The sequence below is a fragment of the Ictidomys tridecemlineatus genome, chromosome 7, assembly GCF_052094955.1.
Source record: "Ictidomys tridecemlineatus isolate mIctTri1 chromosome 7, mIctTri1.hap1, whole genome shotgun sequence".
NCBI lineage: Eukaryota > Metazoa > Chordata > Mammalia > Rodentia > Sciuridae > Ictidomys > Ictidomys tridecemlineatus.
In genome coordinates, this window is record NC_135483.1 from 173,013,265 (window position 1) to 173,033,399 (window position 20,135).

Below are 20,135 nucleotides of genomic sequence, written 5' to 3' on the forward strand. Positions count from 1 at the left end.
AGTCGACATTTGTTGCTTTTAAATAAATACCTTTATTTTCATTGCGTTTTGTTTTTGTTTTTGTTTTTGGTACTGGGGATTGAACCCCACAGGCACTCTTCCACTGAGCTCCATTCCTAGCCCTATTTATTTATTTATTTATTTATTTGAGATAGGGTCTTACTAAATTGCTGAGACTGGCCTCAAAGTTGCAATCTTCCTGCCTCACTTTCCTAAGTCACTGTGATTACAGGTGTGTGCCACCATGCCAGGCTTACATTGCTCTTTAAAGAATCATAGAGAAGAACTGAGCCATCTTTATCTGTCTTTCCAAGTTTGCATTTCCTGCTTGGGCTCAAAGAAGAGTTAGTAGCTATCACAGTTTTAGTCTCAGTGCTTTATGGTTAGAGTAACATTTTCCTTGAGCATGTAATACAGTCCAGGCAGGGCCTAAAGGCCTGATACCTCTATTGTATAAGAGCCAGACTTCAAAATGGACCTCAGCTTTTTAATCAGTCTTTCTGATATTCCCTGCAGATTCAATGACTAAACCTGAGTGGTTTATGAGACAGAAAATAAGCCTAGTGCCCTCTAGTTAATTCTGTTTATTTCTAGGTACCACTTCAATAAGAAGTATTCTGTATGGCTCTAGGTGGCATTTCTAAGGAGAACTTACTAATACGAAAGGACTTTTAGGATTCTGAGTGTCAAAATAAGTTTAGTACTCAATAGAGAAAATTTAATAAGTTGTTGAATAATTTCTCTCCACCCTGTGCTGGATAGCATCAATACAGACTGAGCTAAAGGTCCCAGTCCTTTAAAATTTACTGGATATAATGAAACAAAGATTTATCAAGACAAATGTATTATCTCCAGAGAGAGTACAATTGCCTGCTGTTTGCTAGCTGAAAACAATTTAGAAATCTACTCTTCCTTGGATTTAGTACTTATGAAGCATCATTGAAGTTAAGCTAAAGGTGAGATAAAGCATGGACCAGTTCGTATTTTCAGTGCTTTAATCTCAGGCATCTGAGATAGTACCTATCAAGTTATAAATACTCAACATATGAGGACTATTAAGAACCATCATAAAATCCCTCTAGTAGTAGTCTCACACTTACCTGATATAAAAAGTTGAATTGAAGGAGTTCAATTTTATATTGAGTTATAGGATATAATCATTGCATGTGTATCAGGAATTAAATTATTAACTTTCTATTTTTTTCTATTTTTTTTAACAGAAAGAAGCCAGAACATATTATCAACCTTTTGAGGACACAACATAACAAACTTGACTATCTTACCACTTTCTTGAATAGGTAAGACCTTACTTTCTCTACTACAAATGAGTTACCCAAAACTGTGAAAAATAACCTTTGCTAACTTGTTTCTTAAAAAAAAAAAAATTCTTTAAATAAACCAGGCACAATGGCACACCTTGGTAATCCTAGTTGGAGGCTGAGACAGAAGGACTCCAAGTTGGAGGCCAGCCTGAGCAATTGAGCAAGACTTTCAGCAACTTAAGGAGACCCTGTCTCAAAATTTTAAGAAAGGAGGGAGGAGAGGCAGATGTAGCTCAATGGTACAGTGTCCCTGGGTTCAATTCCTAGTATCGTTTTTTAAAAAATCTTTAAGTAAATATCAATTCATTTTGGTAAGGGAGAAATACATTCATTAATTCTATAGCTAACTGACTTAATCATTATGATAACACTTCATAGAGTTTAAACTAATTCAGAATGAAAAGATCTCTGCTGTGTTTCACTAGCCAATCACACCTCAGCACCTACTACACACCAAGCATGTTTCTACATACTTTCTTTACATAATTTAATTCATTTATTCCTTCCAACAGTCCTATGAGTTAGTTACAGGGATCATGCCCATTTTATGCATTAGGGGCATGCAATTCTATCTGAATTTATGGAAGAAAAAACTAGAGATCATTTGCTGAATGTGCAGTAAATCCATAGAATGCAAATTCTTATATTTGTACTTGTCACATAGACAATTATTTCACGAGTAAATAAAGGAACATTTAAGGTCATTTTACAAGCAGACACTTTATTTCCATCTTTCTTTAAACTTGAAATCCTTATGATAAATCAGAATAAAATTACAAAAATATTACAAATGAATGATTTCTCATGCCATGAATTATATTTTAATGTAATTTGTCTTTATTAGAAGCACTCAATATACAATCTTAAATTAGCTACAGAAATGTTTTTTGTTTTTATTTCTTTATTGCTTTTTTTAAGAAAGAAAATTTTCAAAGCAACATATTAAAAATTGAATGACATATTAAAAATAAATACCTGCCATCTGAATTAAGCAAATGCTAACTGAATAGCTAGAGCCTTGCTAAATTGCCCAGACTGTCCTTGAACTTGAGATCCTCTTATCTCAACTTTCTGAGTCCCTAGGATTACAGGTGTGTGCTACCATGCCCAGCTCCTTACTTTCTTTTATCGTCCTTCCCTTCTTTCTAAGAAGTTTCACAGTGTTAAAGATACTGAGACTTTCTTAAGTGTTTTTATATTTCTGTGACTTGTGTATGAACCAAAGGTCATACTTATTTATGTCCTAAGAGTGCCTATAAATGGCACCAAGCTGTAGATGTTCTTCTGCACCTTGCCTTCACCCCCATTGTATTTAGATCCACCCATATTGATACATGAAGGTCTGATTCGCTCATTCTTAGTATTACACAGTTGACTCATTTCAATATTTTAATCTTCTGATGCTCGGCATTATTATTTCTAAATATTTTGTAGCATTTTAAAAATTAAATGCTGAAATAGTGTAAGTATGACTTACAAACTGTTTGGGGTTTATGTATGAGGAATCCAAAGTTTTTCATCTATGATATCATACCAGTCTTGCTTAGTTGTTGTTTTTTTTTTTTCCCCAAAATGGAAACATTTTTTTTTATTGACTTATAAGGATTTTACTAATCTAATGGGACCCATGGTTTTCACTGTTTTGCCATAACATAATAATTGAAATCTGTTATTTCCCCAGAGATGAAATACTGACTATTACCATAATGTATATACTACCTTCAAAATTCTAAGATACTTAAAAGAAAAATACTTTGGGGGGCTCATGTGAATTGCTTTTATTCTCCTTAAAAACCACGGGAGAAGTTTTAAAAAAGTCTTTTTCAATTTTGTTTTCCTAACATAGCACTTAATTCTAAAATCTGTTGACACATAAGTGGAAATTTAATTTATTCTACCAGTATTTATTGAAATCATTTCATGCACATTGGGAATGATGTTTAAAAAGCAAGGAAGACACAATATCTACCTAAAATGAGAAAGCAGGCTAATGGGAAACATAAAGGTTCACTCAGTGATACTGCAAATATAACCATTTAAGTAGATATTTTTATTTTGCAGTTATCTTAGCATTGTTGCAATGATTATCTTTGATATCACCTAACCATGGCAGTTATATTAAACTGACTGGAATAATAGGAGTGAAAATGCTTGGTAAATAAAGTCCTTTACACTCAGTTGCTAATACTGCTAATTACCTTATTGTGCCAAATTCAGAATTGAATAATTGCAATATAATACATGTCATTCTAAATATGAAGGATGATCTATGTATCTAAAGTTTGAGTCTTGGTAACTAATAAATTACCATTTTTTCTCATTAAAACTCCTTTTAAATATTGTAGTGTAGTGGTTAATGGCTCTGAAAAATGATTTTTCACCAGCTTCAGCAACCTATTAGGAGCATATTATTTTAATCTCTTTAAGCCTCATAGTAAATCATTACTGTACCAAACTCATACCTGTCAAGATCATGTTTCATCGTCTCTACCTATATCATTCAAACCCATTGCCTCTCTCCCTTTTAATACTATAATAGTATCCCCTGCACTCAATCTTACTCTTCTGTAGTCTATTGTCCATATATAAGTCAGAGTGATCTTTTTAAAACAAAAATCTTAATCAATTGATATGATATTTCTATTCAAAATTCACCAATGGCTACCTGTTGTAAAATAAGGCCCATATTCTACTGTGGCCAACAAGGTGCTATACAAACTGGCATATTCTACTTCCCTGGCATGTCCTAATTCTTAATATCATCTCTTCCTGCTGAACGAAAGAACCACTTCATGTTCTGAACTGGGTCACCATCATCTCCAGCCATTATCCATCCTGGTGGATCCTCACTTGTTGAAGGAATGACTAAGTATGCAAGGGTTACTGCTCAGAGGTAGAGATAGATGCTTTGCACAGACAGTACCCTTGATACCCATCAGTGTTGACCTTCTAAGGATTCCCTTATTTTGTCTTAACGGAGCCCATCATCACTTCTGGAATGCCAAAGCACTCCATTGTTTTTGAGGCAGGACTTTATAGCATCATGAAAGGCTTTATACCTGAGCGTGGTGGAGCACACCTGTAATCCCAGAAATTTGGAGGCTGAGGTAGGAGGATCAAAAGTTCAAAGCAAGCTTCAGCAACTTGGCAGACTGTCTGAAAATAAAACATAAAAAGGGCTGGGGATGTGGCTTGGTGGTTAAATGCCCCTGAGTTCAATCCAAGAAAGAATAAGAGAGAGAGAGAGAGAGAGAGAGAGAGAGAGAGAGAGAGAGAAAAGGAAGGAAGGGCTTTATATTGCTGATTTATAATCTTGAATTGTAACTTACACTACAAAAAAAATGAAAGAAAGAAATCCACATAGACAAATTAGAAAGAAAGTAGATATAAGGACATGAAAAAAATCATTTGAAGAGCAGAAAATATGAAAGTATTTATTATATCTTGCAGCCTTGTAACTCACTAATAATACTAAGATTTGCCACAACCCAACATTGTGTAGATTTTACTTTATCTTCAGAATACATTTATTTTCATCATTTGTAGATGATTAAAGTTTATCCTTTAAAACAATTGCTTTGTAAAATAGGGTAGCTTTTTGTCTGTTTTGTTTTGTTTTCAATATTCTTAGGAGCAGCACTTGATGACTGTTTATATTGTTGAGAACACTTGGCAAGAGAAAAACAAGCAGTACGACCACAATACCCACAATATCAGCCAAGAAAAAGAGAATGAAAGCCTGGTATTTTCATCACCCCTCTGACTCATGAGCACCTTGACTCATACTGATGAACACCTCATCAGCACTGAGCTCTGGTCCGTGGCAGATTAAGCATTCTAAAGCATGCTACAGACAGATTAATCATTCTGAAATTTAGTTCTACTGGTAAATTAGGATATCAGATGTGCTCTTGTGAAAACCTCTTCTCTGTGTACTATTAGCTGGCCAGGCAGTCTACCCAGGCCCCAAACTAACTATTCTGCTGTTGTGATCAAGAACCTATTGCAGGTGAAGAGGGATCTCTCCTGGCTAAATAGAGACCTCAAAAGGGAGAAATGCCCACGTGTGCTGACAGGAGTTAAAATAACAATAACAGCCCTCCTACTTAACAGGCTGAGTCATAAGCACATTCTATTGATTTTTCAGCAATTCTGAGCAGATTGTTTGGGCTGGAATTCTGTAGGCAGAGGTGGGCACCACCTGCTGCCAAAGGTTCTAACTCTTATTAGGAGGTTATTGCTATTAATATCTTGTCTTTAAACAGTTTGGCCAAATAGAAGTAGGAAAAGAAAACATTTTATGCTGACAAGCACTTTTTCTAATGCTTTGAATTTAAAAGAAAAAAAAAGAAAGGAAGGGAAAAAAATGATGGTCTACACATAAATATTATGCAATTCATTTTTTTGTTAGCTGTATTAGTTATTTAAAAAGGGAAGCTTTGGTACAAGATTGTACAAATTGTACAAGATTTTTGTGCAATATTGTTCAAAACCCTAGTTGTCAAATCTTGCTAGATGTTTTTATTCAGAAAGAAATTTGGAAGTCAATAGCAGCAGCTTTGTCTCAGTCAATTTGGAGAAAGGGTCAAAATTAATAGAAATCTACTTTTTGCTCAAACAAAAGAGGGAAGACTATTATATGCTTCCTAAAGTAACTTTTAGTAGAACATTTTTGTTACTATAGCAAAATAACTGAAGCTGAGAAACTTGATAAGGAAATGAGGTTTATGTTGTTTTGTGTTTATTTACATAAAGACTGAATTTCCCTATTATTGTTGTCACAAGCAGGACTTGCCAATTTGCTTACCCATCAGGGCCAGTTTTATAAGTATTTTTATATCAATTTTTAGTTATCTGAACTTTTTGAGAAATAGGTTATGACCTTTGAAATAGCCAGATTTTATATATCTCTATCTATCTATATATATATATATATATATTTTATAAATATATATATTTGCCAGTATCCTACACCTTTGAGTAAACTAACACCCTCAACAGCCATTTAAAACATCACAATACAGCTTATTTGCTTCCTTACTCTGACCTTCCACAAAGTGCTCTTTCATTGATAATTGCCATGTCCCCTGATGATTCACATAGACATATATATATCTTACCATGCCAGGTCATGAAAGCCCCACCACCAGGCTGATTCAGAGTCTTTTCTGTACCTTGGTTTGTGTTCTGAAACTGTTTGAGGCCATCTAGAATTCCATGAAAGTCTTGTTTACTCTTTCCTTGCCCCATAGGACAGAAGTTAGCACTTTCCAATATTAAAGGAGTCACAAGCAAAGAGAACAGATAAAGAGCAAAGTGACCAACCTAGACAAATTTGGAAACAGAAGTAGCAGCTTGAGGAGCACTTCAGGTGCAAAGTTTGGATTCCATCTTTAGCCCAATGCATGTTCCTATGAAAATAAAGCCTATTGTGAGGTATATTCCTGTCCCTGAAATAGGCGGCTTAGCGGGAGGCGGGCAAGTGTGTCTGTGTGTGTGTCTATGTGCATGCCTAGAACCGACTCAGCATTTCTTTTTGTTTTTGGTACTGGGCATTGAACCCAGGGGCACCTAACCATTGAGCCACATCTCCAGCCCTTTTTAATTTTTTTTTTTTCTATTGTGAGACAGGGTCTCACTAAGATGCTTAGGGTCTCACTAATTTGCTAAAGCTGGCTTTGAACTTGGGATCCTCCTGTCTCAGCCTCCCATGTTGCTGGGATTACAGGTGTGTCCCACTGTGCCTGGCCCAACTCATCATTTCAATACAGAGAATTCCAGAGATAGAGTTTCTACAAAATTTGGCACAAATGAGATCACAAGTTGAGGATCCCATCTCCACACACAGTCCTATGGTATTTAAAACCAGTTTTCACTGGGTGAGAGTATGATGTGAGGAATTTTGCAAATAGAACATCTAGCTCCTGTCCTGTGGCCCTGACTCCATCCTAGGGAAGCAAGTGGCCATTTTCTCTGTAGCACTGTGATTGACTTGACCGCTTTAGCCCCTCAGGCTTCTACTACTGACAAAGAACAAATGCGCCCCAAATAAACCAAGAAGTGATTTTTTTCAAGGGTCATGATCTACCTCAGCATAATACCTGCTAAGCACAGAATCTCACTGAAATATATGCTTTTCCTTGAATTCATCACCTTTTCATAAAAGATAAAAGAATATGTGGAGAAGCAGGCAGTGATCTTTTCACCTAGTCATGAAGAGGCATTTCGATTTCTACCCTGTTCACATTTCAGCCTCAGTTCTACAAAGCATGTAAAATCAAACGGGAGTTGTATAGAGGCAGGAAATTGTAACATGGGCCGAAAGAAAGAGCAAGGTTCTGTTGCTTATGGGTTTTGTAGAGCAGGAAAATTATTTGAGCCAGGAGGGAAAAAAAAATGGAATAAAAGCATGGAGGACTTGCAAAGCCAAAATGAGGAGTTTGTACTTTTTGTTAGACAGGTTGTTTGTAGGCAACCAGGTTTCTGAACAAGCAAACTATATGATCAGATTTCATTTATGAAGCTGGATTACCCTGGCAAAGGTATGCAGAATGGATTAGGCAGTCAACTCTGAAGCAAAAGAAAATTGGACATTGACATCACTGACATGGATTTACATCTTCAAAATGTGGTGACGAGTAGGAATTTAGTGGAAAAGAAATTTGGAGCAAAGGGTAATGGTCAGGACTGGAATTATAGACTCAGGAATCATGTACATATTTAGTATGTGAAATGTTAGAAATAAAGGGTCCATGGGAAGAAGATAATGGCAAAACTAGCAAAAGCCTTGGGGACCTTCACAGTCACTTTGTAAGAGAGCAAAGAAACAGAAAAATCAAGGTATGGAAGGGGAAGGAGGAGCCATACCTAATTTGATCCAAGGATGTTATTACAGAGAAGGACCTGGTAAGTCAAGAAGGATAAAGAGAAAATAAGTAGGGATTGGGGTTGCAGCTCAGTGGTAGAGTGCTTACTTAGCACCTGTGAAGTCCTGGGTTCGATTCTCAGCACCACATAAAGATAAATAAATAAAATAAAGGTATTGTATCCGTCTACAACTACTATTTTTTTTTTTTTTTGGTACTGGGGATTGAACTCAGGAGCACTTGACCATTGAGCCATATCCCCAGCCCTATTTTGTATTTTATTTACAGACAGGATCTCACTGAGTTGCTTAGCGCCTTGCTGTTGCCGAGGCTGGCTTTGAACTTGCGATCCTCCTGCCTCAGCCTCCCGAGCCACCAGTATTAGAGGCGTGCACCACTGCATCCAGAAAAAAAAAAAAAAATATATATATATATATATATACACACACACACACACACACACACATATACATATATATGTGTGTATGTATAAGTGTGTGTGTATATATACATGTGTATATGTATATATATTAATTTAAGTAAAAGAAAGAACAAGTACATGCTACTTCCTTGCCTAATAAATGATTAGTTTATCAGTACATCAGTTAGTACATTAGTAATAACTACAAAGTCTCCATCTTCAGCTCCACCTCTCTTCCACGACCAAGTGCCACTTTTCTTATGTTCCCTGGACCAACTCACCCAGATGTACCTCAGTCAACCTAACAAATTCCACATGTTTCAAACAGAATTGATTGCTTTCCCTCTGTGCTCTTCCGGTAACAGAGGTTTACTTGATGCTTTGACTGTATCATTGTCACTTTGAAACTTACATGTTTTTTTTTTTCTCTTTCCCAACCTTCTCCTCCCTGATCTTCTCCTCTCTGATCTTCTTTTCCCTGAGCTTCTTCTTCCTGATCTCTCCCCAATCTCATTTTTTTTTTTCTGAATCACCTCTTTAAATATCCGCTGTTCCTGCTGATGGGCAGAATCACAGCCTTTGAGACAGGAGTTTCCCTGTGTTTCTCCTTTTCTAGCAAAGCAGTAAGCTGGATTGGCATCCGAACAAGGACCAAGCTTTCAGCAAGATTTCTGGTTGCCAAACTCTCATGTATTTCCATTGTTGTCTATCAAGATATCCAAGTAAAATCTAAGGATCTGTTTTTTAATCTTTCATTCCTTCTTTCATTCCTCAATTTGGCCAGGCACTGAGTTCTGAAGTGTCAAAAGGCTGAGCCATCATCTGTCATTCCTACTTCCTTAGCCCAGACCTCCAGTACATTTGCTTCCACTTTATTTTGGCCTTGATAGTTTATCTTTTCCTGATTTTTTTTAAAATAAGCAGATGCTCCTCTCTGCTGTTACTATATAATTCTTTTTGTTTTATTCTTTTTTCATTTTTTAAAATTTGTTCTAATTAGTTATACATGACAGTATAATGCATTTTGACACATTATACACAAATGGAGCACAACTTCTCATTCCTCTGGCTGTACATGGTGCTGAGTCACACCAGTGGTATAATCATGTATACAGGGTAATAATGTCTGTCTCATTATATCATTCTTCCCATCCCCACCACCATGCATCTCCCCACTGCCCTCTGCACAATCCAAAGTTCCTTCATCCCCACCACCTGCTAGGGATCAGCATCCTCTTATCAGAGAAAACATTCGGCCTTTGATTTCTGGGGATTGGCTTATTTCATTTAGCATGATATTCTTGAGTTCCATCCATTTACCCGAAAATGCCATAATTTCATTCTTTAAGGCTGAGTAACATTCCATTGTGTATATGTACCACAGTTGCTTTACTCATTCATCTATTGAAGGGCACCTAGGTTGGTTCCATAGGTTACCTATTGTGAATTGATGTGGCTGTATCACTGTAATATGCTGATTTTAAGTCCTTTAGTTATGAACCAAGGAGTGGGATAGCTGGGTGAAATGGTGGTTCCATTCCAAGTTTTCTGAGGAATCTCCATATTGCTTTCCAGAGTGGTTGCACCAATTTGCAGTCCCACCAGCAATGTATGAGTTTGTCCCCACATCCTCTCTAACACCTATTATTTGTATTCTTGATAGCTGCCATTCTGACTGACATAAGATGAACTCTTAGAGCAATTTTGATTTGTATTTCCCTAATTACCAGAGATGTTGAACATTTTTTCATACATTTGTTGACTGAATGTATATCTTCTTCTGAGAAGTGTCTGTTCAGCTCCTTAGCCCATTTATTGATTGGGTTATTTGGTTTTTTGGTGTGAAGTTTTTGATTAGTGTTCTACCTGAGGCACATGTGGTAAAAATTTTCTCCCATTCTGTAGGCTCTCTCTTCATGTTCTTGATTGTGTCATTTGCTGAAAAGTTTTTTAGTTTGAATCCATACCATTTATTGATTCTATTCTATTCTATATCTATTTTAATTGATTTTATTTCTTGCTCTATAGGAGTCTTATTAAGGAAATCGGGGCCTAATGTGACATCATGAAGATTTGGGCCTACTCTTTCTTCTAGTAGGCACAGGGTCTCTGGTCTAATCCTTAGGTCCTTGATCCACTTTGAGTTGAGTTTTGTGCATGGTGAGAGATAGGGGTTTAATTTCATTTTGCTGCATATGGATTTCCAGTTTTCCTAGCACTATTGGTTGAAGAGGCTATCTTTTTTTCAATGTATGTTTTTGGCACCTTTGTCTAGTATGAGATAACCATATTTATGTGGGTTTTCTCTGTGCCTTCTATTTTGTACCATTGGTCTATATGGGTATTTTGGTGCCAACACCATGCCATTTTTGTTACTATTGCTCTGTAGTATAGTTTAAGGTTCGGTATTGTGATGCCTCTTGCTTCACTGTTCTTGCTAAAGATTGCTTTAGCTATTCTAGGTCTCTTATTTTTCCAAATGAATTTCATGATTGCTTTTTCTAGTTCTATAAAGAATTTTATTGGGATTTTAATAGGAATTGTATTAAATCTATATAACACTTTTGGTAGTATAGCCATTTTGTCAGTATATAATTCTGAGCATATCATATTGTAGCACAGTGAGACCTGCCTACAGGACCAAAGGAGCTGCAGAAGTTCTCAGCCACCAAGTTCTTGTAATCTTGAAGGAAGAATTTTATTAGAGTTGCATGCAGTAGCAGGCAGAAATTTATTCAAAAGATGGAGAATTCTGAGGTTCTAGGAAGGCTTACAAGGTCACCTGGGGTGGAAGTCAACATGGTCCTTATATAGGGGAGGTTTTGAAAGGATTTTGGGCTTCGAGATAGACTAAATTTGGAAGCCTCCCCACTCTGAAATTGGAAGGTATAGGTAGATGCTGGCCCAGGGAGTTTTGCTTCCTTTGACTTTGACTTTGACTTTGAGGAAGGAGTTAAAACCTGTGAAATTCCCGGAAGTGAAGCCTGTTCAAAGCCTGCCTTTTGTCCTCTGTCAGCCCTCCCCCCCTTTTAAATGCTCTCTTCCTCTAGGGCATTTGGAGAGGGAAACCTTTGAAACAATAAAGTTATTTTCCTTCTTTCCCCAAAGATGCCTTGGAATAAAATCCACTTTCCTACCAATTTTGTTTTGAAAATCTCTGGAGCAGAGAGTGCTTCCTTCCTCCCAAGCTGGTGTTCCAGTTGCCTGGTAACGAGTTTTGTTCTGGCCTGCTTTGATAAAGTTCTCCATTATCTTCAGTCCTGTGACCTATGGACTCCCTGCAAGTTGCTGCCCTTTATGGTCCTTCCCTACCCACCTGTTCATGGCTGACTGACCTAACAAGATCATTTCTCTTTCCTACTTAAAAATTTCCTATAGTATAAAACTCCAGATTCATTCAAGACCCTTCAAGACAGGGCACAAAGCAGCAGCTGTCCCTGGACTATCTGCACTCCCTCCACCTATTCCATTGCCTTTCCCACATTCTAACTGGCAGATTCCTGTTGCTTGTTTCTCCTAGATGACATGTCTTTCTCCTATCCCCACTGCCTCTGTTAATTCGGCTGCTCTTGCCTAAATATCCATGTCCCCCTGTCTACTTTTTAAAGACCTATGCCTGTTCCATTCAAATATTTCTGTGAAGGCTTTTTCTTCATACTAAAAAATTGTATTCATTTTGTCTTTGGGTGATAAGAGGCAACTGTAATCTTTTTTTTTTTTTTAAACCAGGGATATTGAACCCAAGGGTGCTTAACCACCGAGACACATCTCTAGTTCTTTTTATTTTATATTTTGAGAGAGGGTCTCTCTAAGTGGCTTAGGGCCTTGTTCAGTTGCCAAGGCTGGCTTTGAACTTGTGATCTTCCCACCTAAGCCTCCTGCCTCAGCCTCCCGAATGGCTGGGATTACAGGCAGGTGTCACTGCACCCAGCAACCATAGCCTTTTAAATGTATCTAGACAATGAAACATTTAGACAACTGAAAAATTATCATGGGGTGTTATTATTTCCATCTCTGTCCTTCTTCCCAGTTTTGCAAAGTCCTCAAAAGTCCTTTTCCATATTTGTGCCTACAGAACCACACATAGCATTAGATTTGAAACAAAATAATATTTAACAAACTGCTACTAGTAATTGTTACTGAGTCACTAAGGATCAAAAGAGTGAGTAGATAATCCATAAATGAGGAAGTAAAGAGGTGAAAAAAAAAAAAGTTGAGCTGTAGCCCTGAGAGAACACATTCATAAAATGAGTTTTAAGGTGGTGGCTATCCTTTTCTTGTCATTTCTTATGTGTGTGTATGTGGTTGTTTATTTGTTTATTTGTAATTTATTTGGGGTAGGAAAAAAGAGTATGTCCCTAGTGAGAAAGTAAGAGAAGGAAGGATGTGCTGGTACTGTGAGACATGGGGGAGATTTTTAATGAAACAAAGTTTTGGAAGAAGGAAAAGCTGTATTAAAGAACAGATGAGGTGAAACACGCTGAGGCCATCTATTCCTTTAAGGAAAAGTAACCACAATGAGGGCAGATAAAGAGAGCCTGGGGAAACAGGAAGTTGACCACCTGTAAGGCTTTTATTTTCTACACCTCAGGAAAGTGTCCTGAGATCCTTTGAAAGTGATTGCAAATTCAATTCCCACCTTGGCCAGCCAAGGGTTCTGCCCTAGGCTGGACCATCTTTGCTCCAGCCACTGGAAAAGCAGAGGGGCATGAAAAGAGGACATTAATGTTTTCAAAAGCTCAGTTCTTGTCCTTTATCTAATCCAATGATGAAGACAAAGTGTTGAGGAAAAGAAAAAAGAAGCTTTATTGCTTTGCTAGCAAAGGAGAAACCCAGAGGACTCCTGTCCCAGGTGTGATTCTTCCCATCAGGGGGAACAGGGTTGGTTTGTTTGTTTTTTTGTTGTTGTTGTTGTTGTTGTTGTTAAGAGAGAGAGAGTTAATTTTTTTTTAATACTTACTTTTTTAGTTTTCGGAGGACACACATCCTTGTTTGTATGTGGTGCTGAAGATCCAACCTGTGCCACACGCATGCCAGGCGAGCGCGCTACCGCTTGAGCCACATCCCTAGCCCGAATAGGGGGTTCTTAAAGAGGTGATTCCAAGGCTACATTCCAGGTGTTGTCTATCTGGAGTTAAAATTCACTTGTTAATCTGGGAGATAGTTGTTTCTTAGATCTTCTGGTGCCAACCCTGAAATCTGAATTGCTTGTTCCTTTGGTGAGTCTGTGCTCCAAGACAGATAACTCTGCCTGGTGGGGAAGGAAGGTAATCCTATTTCCCCTGAGGTTAGGAAGGTACAGATTAGGGTAGGTTGAGATTAGGGAGGGGGAGAGAAAGAGGAAGATAGAAACCTTCCTTTTAAAAAGAAGTTGCAGTGGCAGAGCAGCAAGGGTTGTAGTCAGAGCATAAAGTGGACCACTGTTGCATCAGGAAAAGCGGCAGGAAATGGTCTTTCCTCCAGTTCACTTCTCCCACTCCTACACCCACGGGCTGCTCTAGTTGCTGTCAGGATATGCTGTGCAGGAAATAAATCAGGGACAGTTACTTTAATGTGTTTCATTTAATCCTGTTACTTCTATTAGTCTCATCATTTTTTAAAAAAAAAAGAAATCTCATTAGACTTTTCCTCAAACCAAGTATGTTAGCTAGGATTAGCTAATTGCTGTAACAAATAGATCTAGAAATGTGTCATAGCCTTGCTTTCTGCTAGCTCCACAGTGCCTCTGGGTGTTTGGTGCTGGCTGGGTGCTTGGGTTGGAAGGTTGTTTGTCTTTCTCATAATCCACCAGGGATCCAAGCTTCTCCATCAGAGACTTTGTTCCATCATTGTCTGCATCCTGCTGGTGGAAGGGCAGAGATGAAGGAGAGGCCTATGGAATTGTATAGGAGCCCAACCTGGAAGTGTAGTGTACCTCATTGCTTCCATTCACATACTGTTTGGCCAAACTCAGTCATGTGACCACATCTAATTGCTAGGAAATGTATTTTGCCTAAGTGTTTAGGAAAAAGAAAAGGAAAAAAGAAAATGGGTAAATAGCTAGTACTATTGGTTATAATGGGGAAGTCTATCTACAAAATAATACTTTTGACTGTTTGGATCAAATAGTTTAAGCAGTGGCAAAAATAGGTCGCAGTCATAAGACAGAGATAAAATTTTGAATTATAATTTTAGTGACATGTTAAAATAGTAAATGTATTAGACATACCTTTTTGTCAAAGTTAATTTGCTGCCACAAGTGACTGAGTCAGGGTCACTCCAGGTGAATTGGGCTGGCTACTAAATAACCACACAGAGACAGGGAATACCATTTTGGGGGTTCAGTGTTGGCTCCTTGACCACAGCTCCTACAAGGGAAGCCAGAGAGGTAGGCAAAAGAGAGAGAGCACACCTGAAACCTTCCTATTTACTGGGGGAAAGACATTCGAGAAAGTTCCACCCAAATAAGACAAGGGATTGGGTTTCAGGGGGTTGCTTGGTGATGTCTTGGGGTCAGCAGATTGACTGACATCTTGGAAAGTCACACCCATCGCAGGTGCTGTGTGGGATCATAGGCAGAGCGAGAGGAAAGGACACATCCGTCACAGAGCCCAGTCAGAGCAGCACCATTAGTCCAGTCCCTTCCTGTGCTCAAATGCGCATAACTCACACACACAGCCCATGGCTGGCTCGCCACAGTAATTCTTATAGTAGTACACAAATAAAATATTTTTTAATATACATCTTATAGAAACAGTTATTGTGTCCAAAATGATGGTAGCTATCAGCATGACCGAGGCCTGTTCTTGGTTTTCTTCAGTAAGTTTTGTTAAAGGAATTAATAGATTAATAGATTTAAAAAGACTTGCTATGGAATAAAATAAATATTTGTATTTTGATAAGTGCCTAAAATTCATATTTTTCAAAAAAGTTGAATTGGGACAGTTAAATAAAAATATAAAAATGCTTTTTGAGCTGAAGAAAGATGTGCCTTTTTTTTTTTTTTGGATTCTGGGGATAGAACCCAGGGTTGCTTTAGCACTTAGCTACATACACAACCCTTGTTATTTTTTATTTTGAGACAAAGTCTGGCTAAGTTGTTGAGGGCCTCACTGAATTCCCGAGGCTGGCCTTGAACTCATGATGCTTATGCCTCAGCCTCCGAAGTTACTGGGATTACAGGTATGCACCATCAGGCCAACTACATGTGCCTTTTTATGGTGAAATAAAGGTAGAATATTGAGAAACAAAAACACCACAGTATTTGGTACTTTTACAAAATTATTTAAATAATTTTGATGTTTTAATGAATTCACAAGTAGTCCTGTGTAAGCTTCACATCATATTTCCATTTGCTCTGTCGATATTTAGATGATGATAAACATTGCCATTCACGTGGAGGGGAGCTATGCATCTGCTTATTTTACAATAAATAAATAAAAAAATAAAATACAATACAATGGATTGTATTGTATTGAATAAAAAAATAAAATACATTACAATACAATGGAATATTGTATCAGTGTTCTATAAAGAGTTTCTATCAGCTAAATATTCCACGAAATCAGCCTATCTGCTAAACAACTTGTTGCCAAGTTCCAGTCTCCTGTGACCACAGAGTGTTAGGGTTCTTGTGAAAATACTGCCTCACAGTCACTTTATGACCACTGGTTTTTCTCTTGAAAGAAAGAAAAAAAATTCTTTTTCCTTTTGAAAAAGTTGTTGGCAATTTAATCACATTCTCCTGGTGACAGAGAGCATTTAAAATTAAGAAAACTGGCCTTTTCTATACTTATATGAGGAAAGACATATCGATGCTTCCTTCTGTGTGAGAAGAATGGGAAGTGACAAGTGGAAACACGGCAGCTGAACTTGGGAACTGATTCCTTCTGAGTGCATCTGTCAGATCTTTCTCCCACAGTGCCATGATTTACTTAAACCTGATCATTTCTTGTGATTTTTTTTTCTTTTTACTCTTTTCTACCCACCTGCACTATTTTTTAATGAATGTTGAGGATTCCAGTCGTACCATGTGCTCGGTAATTACTCCAGCAGGCAGTTTTATTCAGAGACAGTTGTAGTCTCTGAAAGAGAGATTTAGAATTCATGAAAGCAAATACTTCAGTGAGGGGGTGCCAAAGCTTGAGTCATTTAAATCCATTGTGAGCAGAACTCTAGGAAAGATTCAGTAGTAATCAATTCCTGAATGAAGAGCAAAGGGCCAAAACAGTCAAAAAGACCTTTTTCTACAACCGACGGCTATGGTGCCTTGGAAAGCATCACGTAAGCCTTCTTGGTTTCTGCTTGCGGATTCCTTTTTGGCATATGCTTACAATTAGTGTTAGTCTTGTATTGGAAAGCTAAGAATTTTAAAGGAGACTTTGTTTTAAAAGCAAGTGGAACTGAAAAAATATAGTAATATCATTGTGTTAGCTTTTCATCACTGTGACCAAAATATCCACCAAGAACAACTTAGAGGAGGAAAGGTTTATTTGAGCTCTCACCATTTCTGAGGTTCAGTTCATAGTCAGCCAACTCCATTTTTGCCTTGATGCTCACTTGAGTCTAGAGCAATGGAGTTGGCCCTCCATGGACTAAATCTCTGAAACCATGAGCCAAGATAAAATTATCCTCCTCTAAATTGTTCTTGTCAGGTATTTTGGTCACAAATGACACAAAGCTGTCTAATGCATATTCCAAATCCTTTTTTATATGCTCTTGGTCAAGTGCCATTTGCCTGATTTGCAGAAGATGGGTCTGTTTTTATATTGAACTGTTTTTGCCTACAGGCCCACCATAAAGTATTGTCACATCTATATCTCTACTACATTGAAGCTTTTACATGTAAGATTGGGATATTTGTCTTTGTAGAGAAATCAATTATGCTGTATACTTAGTTGAATATTTTTGCCAGCTCGATTTTTTAATATCTCATAAGTTTAAACTAATTATATCTGTGTCAGGACTGGTGGATTTAATGAATTTATGTCACATCGGATCTCTACAGAAGTTTGTTCAGAACACAAGTTACAAGCCATGAAAATTGACCTTATTTTTAGAATTCATGTGGCATACAAAGAAATGTCTGTTCAAAGAGATAAGTCAAACTGTATGTGAAGGCTGACCCAATTGGATCAGACCTGAGTTGTGAGGGAATTCCAAATGATAAGGATTCTGTCTGCTTCCTTTCTGGCCCACAGCTGATGCAGTGAACAAGGCTGCTTTCAAGTCTGCTCAGAATCCCTGTGAGTCACAGTTAGAGTCAGCAGTGAGCACAGCAGAGCTTAGCACACAGCCTGCCCCAAATCCAAAAAGAAAAAGGAAGGAAGAAAAGGATTTGCTCTGTTTTATATAACTTATACTTTAGTTTTATATGGCTAACATTTTACCTTTCTCTAACAACAACAACAACCATATATACAAAACTTTTTTTAAACTAGATTTTGGACTGCCCATAGTTGCAGTAGTTGAGTACATTTTTTAGTATATTTAAAAAAATACATGTAATTTAAGTATTTTGCATCTATGCATTTTTCTTGTTACATAGGTATGATTCCCAGGTTCATATTCATATACCACCTATTTCACCTTCTTATTATTGCATTTACTGTGTTATCTTATAACATATTTCTCAAATACATTTGTCTTCCTCAATAGAGTTTGAACTGTTTGTGGTCAGAGTCCTTATCTTAACCATCATTGTATTCTAGTGCTTTACAAAATTTCTGGTGTAAACCTGGTATAAATGTTTATTGATTTCTATATTAGGAAGCATAATAAATGAGTTGTTAAGGATCTTAAACTTAAAGGAAAACACCATACATTCTCGTTAGTTTGTAAATCAGTGCATCTCAATGAAAGATCCAGATCTCTGGTCATTCAGGCTTCCTATTATTTTAACCATCTCTGTTTCCTTGCATTTTCCTCCATGTCACTGCATGTGAGTGCAGTCCCCAGCAGGCTCATGTGCATCTCTAACTCACTGTCACATATGAAAAAAGAAAAATTGGCACCCAAAAGATCCTTATAGTTCTCACACTGAACAAAATCAAGCAAGAGTAATTCTATCTAAATTAAAGAGCAGCAAAATATTCTCTGAAACAGAACATTTTAATGAAAAGGAGGTTTTCTGAACTTGATGTATGTATGAGTGGTCCACAAACAGAACTCAAAATAATAAGGTTAATACCTGTCAAAATAGTATGAAACATGATCATATTCTTTACTCTCAATAAGCAGATAGATTGTAATGTTGGTAATTAGATGAAACAAATACAGAAATATTAATTATAAGGTAGCTTGTTAAAGTAAGCTTATTAGGTTGACTATTAATGTAAGGGTTAAGTTTCATTTTATTATTTTTTCCCAATTCCAAAGTGTCTTAGATAAGGACCTTAATTAAAATAATATGTATTGACATAAATCCAGATATATAAATCAATAAAACAAAATAAAGAACATAGAAATAAACCAATATAAATGGTCAGCTGACCTTTGATAAGGTTTCATGCAGTGGTTAAAGGATAGTCTCTTCATTGAATGGTGTTGAAGGAACTGGATATCCACATACAAAGGAACAAAATTATACCCTTATATACATCAGGAAAAATCAGCTCAAATTTTATTAAAGAATACACATTAATCTGATACTATAAAACTCCTAAAGGAAAACAAAGAGTCTTTTGTCCCCTACCACAGACCCCTTCCCAGTCCCTACACATTTCTTTTTAATTTCAGTTCATTTCCCCCGCAACAGTTTCCCCTATATGAGAAAAAAACATATAATACTTGTCACTTTGTGTCTGATTTATTTCATTCAACATGATGTCCTCCAATTCCATTTGTTTCCCTAAATATGACAGTATGTCATTCTTTATGGACAAAATAATACTCTATATTTTCTTTATCCATTCCTGTGTTAATGGACTCTTAGGCTGATTCTATTACTTGGCTATTGTGTCACAGTAAAGACTGGTGTGCTAATATCTATTTTGTATGATGACTTGATTTGTTCAGGTTATGGAACTTCATTTCCTTAAGAGTGAGATCACTGAATCATATGGTAATACTACTTTTAGTTTCTGAGACACCTTCATACTCTTTTCCATAGTAGCTATACTAATTAACATTCCCACAACAGGGTCAAGGGTTCTTTTTTCTCCATGTATTTGCCAGCACTTGGTACTTTTTTGTTTTTGTTTTTGTTTTTTTGATCATAGCCATTCTGACTCAGGTGAGATAGAATCTCAATGTAGTTTTGATTTGCATTTCCCTGATGGCTAAAGATGCTCAGCATTTTTTCATATATGTATTGACCATTTGTACTTCTTTTGAAAAGTGTCTGTTCAACTCATTTACCTATTTATTGATTAAATTGTTTTGTTGGTGACTTTTTTGAGTTTTTCATATATTCTGGATATCAATCCTGTGTCAGCTGAATATCTGGCAAGGATTTTTTCCCTTTCTGTAGGTTTTCTTTTCATTCTGATGATTGTCTCCTGTACTATGCAGAAATTTTTTGTTGTTGTTGTTGTTGTTGTTGTTTAA

General features: G+C 36.9%; 1 protein-coding gene across 33 annotated transcripts in view; it reads left to right on the forward strand.

The window, feature by feature from the left end:
- The window catches only part of Map2 (microtubule associated protein 2), a 276,655-nt gene that overhangs the window by 173,828 nt on the left and 82,692 nt on the right, over positions 1–20,135 (forward strand). For all 33 annotated transcript variants that reach the window (XM_078017934.1, XM_078017937.1, XM_078017935.1 and 30 more), the window contains one exon: positions 1,221–1,298. The gene's annotated coding sequence lies outside the window, so the exon portion shown is untranslated. The remainder of the gene's footprint in view (positions 1–1,220; positions 1,299–20,135) is intronic.